Source organism: Lithobates pipiens, unplaced genomic scaffold (assembly GCF_037356315.1).
Source record: "Lithobates pipiens isolate NorthernLeopardFrog02 unplaced genomic scaffold, aLitPip1_a1.2 Scaffold_135, whole genome shotgun sequence".
Lineage (NCBI taxonomy): Eukaryota > Metazoa > Chordata > Amphibia > Anura > Ranidae > Lithobates > Lithobates pipiens.
In genome coordinates, this window is record NW_027507724.1 from 26,509 (window position 1) to 35,134 (window position 8,626).

Consider the following 8,626-nt stretch of genomic DNA (forward strand, 5'->3'; position numbering starts at 1 on the left):
GGAGCAAACGTCCATCATTTAGGCGTTCTCTCTCTCCCGGAGCATCAAGCTTTAAGCAGTGGTGACGGCCTTCTCAACCCCCCTCTACAGGAAAGGCTCAAGGCCGGGCCCAGAGGCAGAAGAAATCCTGGGGGCGAAAGCCTGCCAAGCAGAGCCCAAAAGCTTCCTTGTGAAGGGGCGCCCCCGCTCGGCCGAGTGGGGGGAAGGCTCCCGCAGTTTGCGGAAGCCTGGTGGGAAGAGATCCGGGATAAGTGGGTGGTCTCTTCGGTATCTCTAGGCTACAAGCTGGAGTTTCAGGAGATTCCACCTTCTCGCTTTCTAAGGTCAAGGATCCCCAGGGATCCAGTAAAGCAAAGACCGCTATTTCTGGCCTTAGATCACTTACTATCCCAGGGGGTGATAGTAGAAGTGGACCGAAAAGAACAGGGTTCAGGGTTTTACTCGAATCTCTTCACCGTTTCAAAGCCAAATGGAAGTGTCAGACCTATCCTGGATCTGAAGGATCTGAACCGGTTTTTACGCATCCGGTCCTTCCGAATGCAGTCAATTCGCACTGTGGTCTCCTCCCTGCAAGGGGGAGAGTTTATGGCATCAAGGATGCATATCTCCATGTGCCAATTTTTCCCGCACACCAAAAGTATCTAAGGTTTGCGGTAGAGTGGCGCCATTTTCAATTTGTGGCCTTGCCGTTAGGGCTCGCTACGGCCCCTCGAGTCTTCACAAAGATTCTGGACCCTCTCTTTGCAAACCTAAGAGCTCAGGTTATAGCCGTCATGGCTTATCTAGATGATTTGCTTCTCATAGAGAAAACAGTAGAGCTCCTGAACCACAGTGTTACCAGAACGCTAGAACACCTGGAACGCCTAGGTTGGATTATAAACCTAGAAAAGTCGTCCTTACAGCCTGCTACCAGGTTGGAATACCTGGGTATGGTTATCGACACCACTCAGGGCAAGGTGTTTCTACCAAGGCCAAAAGCCTTGGCCATTGGGGATCTGGTGTGCCTAATTCTGGGCAGAAGATCTTCCCCCATTCGGTTGTGCATGAGACTGTTAGGAAAAATGGTCGCCTCCTTCGAGGCCATTCCATTCGCCCAGTTCCACTCAAGGCCTCTGCAAAGATGCATCCTTGCGGCTTGGAACAGGAAGCCCCAGTCCTTGGATCTTCCTATGCGTCTATCCCCAGGGACACACAAGAGTCTCTTTTGGTGGTTACAAACCGAGAATTTGCTGAAAGGCAAAACTTTACTTCCTCTTCCATGGAAGATTATTACGACAGATGCCAGCCTGACAGGCTGGGGAGCAGTGTTGGAGGAGACGTGCTCGCAGGGAAAATGGTCTGCGATCGAGAAGCTACTGCCCATAAATGCCTTGGAGATCCGGGCAGTTTATATGGCTCTCATAAACTGGTCTTTCAGAATACGGGGTCTTCCTGTTCGGGTTCAGTCCGACAATGCCACAGCAGTGGCCTATATCAATCACCAGGGCGGTACCAGGAGTCTGGTTGCGCAAAAAGAGGTGAATTGCATACTTGTCTGGGCCGAAAGGCATGTTCCATGCCTTTCTGCAGTCTTCATTCCAGGAGTGGAAAATTGGCAGGCGGATTTTTTGAGCCGCCAGCAGTTGTGCCCAGGAGAATGGGCTCTGCACCCCTACGTGTTTTGGAACATATGTCGCAGGTGGGGTACTCCAGACGTAGATCTGTTTGCATCCAGGTTCAACAGAAAACTGGACAAATTTGTGTGAAGGACAAGAGATACACTCGCTCAGGGGTCGGATGCGCTGACAGTTCCCTGGGATCAGTACAATTTGATTTATGCCTTCCCCCATGTCCGCTTCTGTCGCGGTTCCTGGGAAGAGTCAAGAGGGAGACAAAGTCGGTTCTTTTGGTAGCCCCGGCTTGGCCCAGGCGACCGTGGTATGCAGAGATCATGAAGTTGGCAGTAGGCAGGCCGTGGATCCTCCCTCTCCGGCCAGATCTGCTCTCACAGGGTCCAATTTACCATCCTGCTTTACACAGTCTGAAATTGATGGTTTGGCTGCTGAGACCCACATTCTGAGAGACCGTGGGCTTTCGGGGCCAGTCCTTTCTACTCTGGTCAATGCCAGAAAGCCGGCCTCCAGGCTTATTTACTACAAAATCTGGAGGGCATATGTTTCCTGGTGTGAACTCAGGGAATGGCATCCTAGAAAGTATGTCACTAGCAGGATCTTGACCTTCCTCCAGTCAGGCCTAGAAATTATTTTGCCGTAAGCACTATCAAGGTGCAGATTTTGGCCTTGTCAGTGTTTTTTCAGAAGCCACTTGCATCGCATTCTCTGGTGCGGGCTTTCATCCAGGGGGCTATGAGGATAAGGCCAGCAGTCAAACCTCCGGTATGCCCATGGGATCTGAATTAGGTTCTCTCAGTTTTGAAGGGGCAACCTTTTGAACCTTTGCATCAGGCTTCGTTAGTTCTTTTGACTAAAAAATTGGTTTTCTTGGTAGCCATATCCACGGCTAGAAGAGTGTCAGAACTAGCAGCTCTCTCCAGCAAAGAGCCGTATCTAATTATTCATAAGGACCGGGTGGTAATGCGTCCCAACAGGTCCTTTCTGCCTAAGGTGGTTTCAGGATTCCATTTGAATCAAGATGTAATCCTACCATCCTTTTTTCCGGACCCACAGTCCGCAGAAGAAGAATCTTTGTACACTTTGGATGTGGTAAGGGCAATCAGTATCTATCTTCAGGCAACTGCTCAGATAAAGAAAACTGATTGCTTATTTATTTTGCCGGAAGGCCCTAGGAAGGGCCAGGCGGCATCAAAATCCACTCTCTCAAGGTGGATTAGACAGATTATTTCTCAGGCCTATAGTGTTAAAGAGAAGATCCCTCCTTTTCAAGTGAAAGCGCACTAAACTAGGGCTGTAAGTGCTTCTTGGGCAGTGCATCACCAGGCCTCCCTGGCTCAGATCTGTAAGGCTACAACTTGGTCATCAGTCCACACATTCACCAGATTCTATCAGGTGGATGTCAGAGGGCAAGAGGATATCGCCTTTGGGCGCAGTGTACTCCGGTCCTTGGCGGTCTATATATTATGATCTGTGTCTCCCTCCCCTCAATCTGAGCATTGCTTTGGGACATCCCACTATGTAATGAAGCTCCTGTGTCCCGTGATGTATGATCAAGAAAATAGGATTTTTATATACAGCTTACCTGTAAAATCCTTTTCTTGAGAGTACATCACGAGACAAAGAGCTCCCGCCCCTCTTGGGTTTTACGTGGTTTCCTATTGCTTTGCTACAAAACTGAGGTGTCTCCCATATCATATGGGAGGGGTTATATAGGGGAGGAATTCTCCTTAATTGGGGGTTAACCAGTGTCCAATCAACAGAAGTGCCTATATAACCCACTATGTAATGAAGCTCCTGTGTCCCATGATGTACTCTCAAGAAAAGGATTTTACAGGTAAGCTGTATATAAAAATCCTATTTTTTATGTTGTTGGCGTTGACCTGTTTTTTTTCGCTTGTTTCCCAAGATGACCATCTTGGCGTTTGTCAAGAGGGTTGAGAGTGCCCAAAGAAAGTGCCTACGGCCAAATCACCCTGAAAGTGCCCGATCTTGTCTGATCTCGGAGGCTAAGCATTGTCGGGGCCTGATTAGTAAGTGGATGGGAGACCGACTGGGAATACCACCTGCCGTAGGCTTCTTTTTATGTTGTTGGAGTTGACATGTTTTTTTTTCCCGCTTGTTTCCCAAGGTGACCATCTTGGCATTTGTCAAGAGGGCTGAGAGAGCCCAAAGAAATCTCCTACGGCCACATCACCCTGAAAGCGCCCGATCTCATCTGATCTCAGAGGCTAAGCAGGGTCCGGCCTGGATAGTACCTAATTACAGGTGCCGTAGGAATCTTTTTATATTGTTGGCTTTGACCTGTTTTTTTTTTCACTTGTTTCCCAAGGTGACCATTTTAGCATCTGTCAAGAGTTTTGAGTATGTCCCGAAGCGTTCGCCTAAGGTCACATCACCCTGAAAGCGTCCAATCTCAGAGGCTAAGCAGGGTCAGGGTCAGATGGGAGACCGCCAGGGTCTATGTTGTTGGCGTTGACCTGTTTTTTTTCACTTGTTTCCCAAAATGACCATCTTGCCATTTGTCAAGAGGGTTGAGAGTGTCTGAATAGAACACCTATGGCCACATCACCCTGAAAGCGCACAATCTCATCTGATCTCGGAGGCCTAGCAGTGTACGGCCTGGTTAATACCTGTATGGGAGACCATCTGTGAATACCAGGTGCCGTAGGCTTCTTTTTATGTTGTTGGCGTTGACCTGTTTATTTTTGCTTGTTTCCCAAGGTGACCATCTTGGCGTTTAACAAGAGGGTTTAGAGTACCCAAAGAGATCACCTACGGCCCCATCACCCTGAAAGCACCCGATCTTGTCTGATCTCGGAGGCTAAGCAGTGTCGGGCCTGGTTAGTACCAGGATGGGAGAATGTCTGGGAATAACAGGTCCCGTAGGCTTCTTTTTATGTTGTTGGCCTTGACCTGTTTATTTTTGCTTGTTTCCCAAGGTGACCATCTTGGCGTTTGTCAAGAGGGTTGAGAGTGCCCAAAGAGATCACCTACAGCCCCATCACCCTGAAAGCGCCCAATCTTGTCTGATCTCGGAGGCCTCGCAGTGTACAACCTGGTTAGTACCTTGATGGTACCAGGTGCCGTAGGCTTCTTTTTACGTTGTTGGCTTTGGCCTGTTTATTTTCACTTGTTTCCCAAGGTGACCTTCTTGCCGTTTGTCAAGAGGGTTGAAAGTGCCCTAAGTGATCGCCTATGGCCACATCATCCTGAAAGCGCTTGATCTTGTCTGGCCTGGGAGGCTATCCAGGGTCAGGCCTGGTTAGTACTAGGATGTGAGACTGCTTGGGAATACCAGGTGCCGTAGGCTTCATTTTATGTTGTTGGCGTTGACCTGTTTTTTTTTTTGCTTGGTTCCCAAGGTGACTATCTTGACGTTTAACAACAGGGTTGAGAGTGCTCAAAGAGATCACCTACGGCCCCATCACCCTGAAAGCACCCGATCTTCTCTGATCTCGGAGGCTAAGCAGTGTTGGGCCTGGTTAGTACCAGGATGGGGGGCCGCCTGGGAATACTGGGTGCTATAGGCTTCTTTTTATGTGGTTGGCTTTGACCTGTTTTTTTCGCTAATTTCTCAAGGCGACCATCTTGGCGTTTGTCAAGGGGGTTGGGCGTGTCTTGAAGAAAACGCTTACGGCCACATAACCCTGAAAGCACCCGATCTCGTTTGATTTCAGAGGCTAAGCAGCGTCAGGCCTGGTTAGTACCTGGATGGGAGACTGCCTGGGAAGACCAGGTGCCATAGAAGGATCTGGCCTGGTTAGTGTCTTGATTGGGAGATCGCCTGGGAATACCAGATGCCGTAGGCTTCTTTTTATGTTGTTGGCTTTGATCTGTTTTTTTTTAGCTTGTTTCCCAAGGTGACCATGTTGGCCTTTGTCAAGAGGCTTCAGAGTGCCCAAAGAGAGTGCCTACGGCCAAATCACCCTGAAAGAGCGCAATCTCATCTGATCTCGGAGGTTAAGCAGCGATGGGCCTGGTTAGTATCTGGATGGGAGACAGCCTGAGAATACCAGGTGCCGTAGGCTTCTCATTATGTTGTCGGCGTTGACCTGTTTTTTTTCCCTTGTTTCCCAAGGTGACCATCTTGGCATTTGTCAAGAGGGTTGAGAGTGCACAAAGAAATTGCTTACGGGCACAACACCCTGAAAGCGCCCAATCTCGTCTGGTGTCAGAGGCTAAGCAGGCTTGGGCCTGGTTTGTACCTGGATGGGAGACCGCCTGGGTTTTCCAGATGCCGCAGGCTTCTTTTTATGTTGTTGGTGTTGACCTGTTTTTTTTTCGCTTGTTTCCCAACGTGATCATCTTGGAATTTGTCAAGAGGGTTGAGAGTGCCTAAAGAGATCGCTTACAGCCGCATCACCCTGAAAGCACCCTATCTCTTCTGATCTCGGAGGCTAAGAAGGGTTGGGCCTAGTTAGTACTTGAATGGTAGACAGCCTTGGAATACCAGGTGCCGTATTCTTCTTTTTATGTTGTTGGCGTTGACCTGTTTTTTTTCGCTTGTTTCCCAGGGTGACTATCTTGGCATTTTTCAAGAGGGATGAGAGTGCCCAAAGAGATTGCCTATGGGCACATCCCCCTGAAAGCGCCCAATCTCCTCTGATCTCAGAGGCTAGAAAGGGTCGCGCCTTGTTAATACCTGGATGGGAGACCGTCTGGGAATACTAGGTGCTGTAGGCTTCTTTTTATGTTGTTGGCGTTGACTTGTTTTTTTTGTTTGTTTCCCAAGGTGACCATCTTGGCGTTTGTCAAGAGGGTTGAGCGTGCCTGAAAAAATCTACTATGGCCGCATCACCCTGAAAGAGCTCAATCTCATTTGATCTCAGAGGCTAAGCAGGGTTGGGACCTGGTTAGTACCTGGATGGGAGACCGCCTGGGATTTCTCGATGCCATAGGTTTTTTCTTTAAGTTGTTTGCATTGACTTATTTATTTTTGCTTGTTTCCCAAGGTGACCATCTTGGCATTTGTCAAGAGGGTTGAAAGTGCCTGAAGAGATCAGGCACTTTCATCACCCTGACAGCACCCAATCTCGTTTGATGTTGGAGGCTAAGAAGAGTCGGGCCTTGTTAGTACCTGGAGGGGAGACCGCCTGGGAATACCAGGTGTCGTAGGCTTCTTTTTATGTTGTTGGCGTTGACCTGTTTTTTTTTTTGCTTGTTTCCCAAGATGACCATCTTGGTGTTTGTCAAGAGGGTTGAGAGTGCCTGAAGAGATTGCCTATGGCCACATCACTCTGAAAGCACCCAATCTCGTCTGATCTTGGAGGCTAAGAAGAGTCAGGCCTGGTTAGTACCTGGATGGGAGACCACCTGGGAATACCAGTTATTGTAGGCTTCTTTTTATGTTGTTGGCGTTGATTTGTTTTGTTTTTTTCCGCTTGTTTCCCAAGGTGACCATCTTGGCATTTGTCAAGAGGGTTGAGAGTGCCCAAAGAGATCGCTTACAGCAGCATCACCCTGAAAGAGCCCTATCTCCTCTCATCTCTGAGGCTAAGAAGGGTTGGGCCTAGTTAGTACCTGGATGGGAGATGGCGTTGGAATACCAGGTGCCGTATTCTTCTTTTTATGTTGTTGACATTGACCTGTTTTTTTCGCTTGTATCTCAAGGTGACTATCTTGGCATTTGTCAAGAGGGTTGAGAGTGCCCAAAGAGATTGCCTATGGGCACATAACCCTGAAAGCGCCCGATCTCCTCTGATCTCAGAGACTAAACAGGGTTGGGCCTTGCTAGTACCTGGATTGGAGACCACCTGGGAATACTAGGTGCTGAAGGCTTCTTTTTATGTTGTTGGCGTTCACTTGTTTTTGTTTTGTTTGTTTACCAAGGTGACCATCTTGGTGTTTGTCAAGAGGGTTGAGAGTGCCTGAAGAGCTCGCCTATGGCCACATAACCCTGAAAGCACCAGATCTCGTCTGATCTCAGAGACTAAACAGGGTCGGGCCTTGTTAATACCCGGATGGGAGACCACCTGGGAATACTAGGTGCTGTAGACTTCTTCTTATGTTGTTGGCGTTGACTTGTTTTCTTTGTTTGTTTCCCAAGGTGACCATCTTGGCGTTAGTCAAGAGGGTTGAGAGTGCCTGAAGAAAGCTCCTATGGCCACATCACCCTGAAAGAGCCCAATCTTATCTGATCTCAGAGGCTAAGCAGGGTTGGGCCTGGTTTGTACCTGGATGGGAGACCGCCTGGGATTTCCAGATGCCGTAGGCTTCTTTTTATGTTGTTGCCGTTGACCTATTTTTTTCCGCTTGTTCTCAAGGTGACCATCTTGGCGTTTGTCAAGAGAGTTGAGAGTGCCTGAATATATTGGTTACGGCCACATCACCCTGAATCTGTTCCATCTCGTCTGATCTTGGAGGCTAAGCAGGGTCCGGCCTGGTTAATGCCTGGATGGGAGACCGCCTGGGAATATCAGGTGTCGTAGGCTTCTTTTTTTTTTCAAATATAATTTTTTTCTCCAAACAGGTTAAGACGGTCCCCCGAGTACATAATGCAACAGAGAAATACAGAGCAAAAAGCAGCTGAACAATACTTGATACAGGTATATTCGCAACTGTGAGTCTGCCTTCCATCAATCATAATGATTCGAGGCACGGATAAAGTACTGTACCAAGATCCAGGGTCACACAAACCCCAGGTCCCTACGGCATAATCCATCCAGAGGGGGGTGTTGGGCCGTCATTCCCAATTTTCCACTTTTTCCAAAAGAGAGAGGGGGTGGAGGGGGTGAGAGATAGGGGAGGAAGGCAAAAAAGAGAAGGGTGAAAGATCAGGAAAGGAGAAGAGGGGTCGAGACACGATGGCAGCCACTGCCCAAGGGGCCAGTCAAGGAAAGCTCAGAGCACTAAGGCGACAGCAGGCGACATCCTTCCAGCGAGAATATAAAGGTATTCCAGATGTCCCAGGTTTGTTTAAAAAATTCTTGCTTACCTTGTCCTCCATTTTTTTAATGTCCTCTATTTTCCTAAGCCAGTGAGTAATGAAAGCGGGGGAACATTTTTTCCAATAG

At 48.5% G+C, this 8,626-nt stretch overlaps 7 pseudogenes; all 7 read left to right on the plus strand.

Moving 5' to 3' along the window:
* Nucleotides 1-4,383: 4,383 nt before the first annotated feature.
* Nucleotides 4,384-4,502, plus strand: LOC143981302 (5S ribosomal RNA; annotated as a pseudogene).
* Nucleotides 4,503-5,024: 522 nt separating this feature from the next.
* On the plus strand, nucleotides 5,025-5,143 carry LOC143981299 (5S ribosomal RNA; annotated as a pseudogene).
* Nucleotides 5,144-5,242: 99 nt separating this feature from the next.
* Nucleotides 5,243-5,361, plus strand: LOC143981298 (5S ribosomal RNA; annotated as a pseudogene).
* A 161-nt stretch (nucleotides 5,362-5,522) lies between these two features.
* On the plus strand, nucleotides 5,523-5,641 carry LOC143981300 (5S ribosomal RNA; annotated as a pseudogene).
* Nucleotides 5,642-6,832: 1,191 nt separating this feature from the next.
* On the plus strand, nucleotides 6,833-6,951 carry LOC143981295 (5S ribosomal RNA; annotated as a pseudogene).
* Nucleotides 6,952-7,491: 540 nt separating this feature from the next.
* LOC143981301 (5S ribosomal RNA) lies at nucleotides 7,492-7,610 on the plus strand (annotated as a pseudogene).
* A 98-nt stretch (nucleotides 7,611-7,708) lies between these two features.
* On the plus strand, nucleotides 7,709-7,827 carry LOC143981297 (5S ribosomal RNA; annotated as a pseudogene).
* Nucleotides 7,828-8,626: the final 799 nt, after the last annotated feature.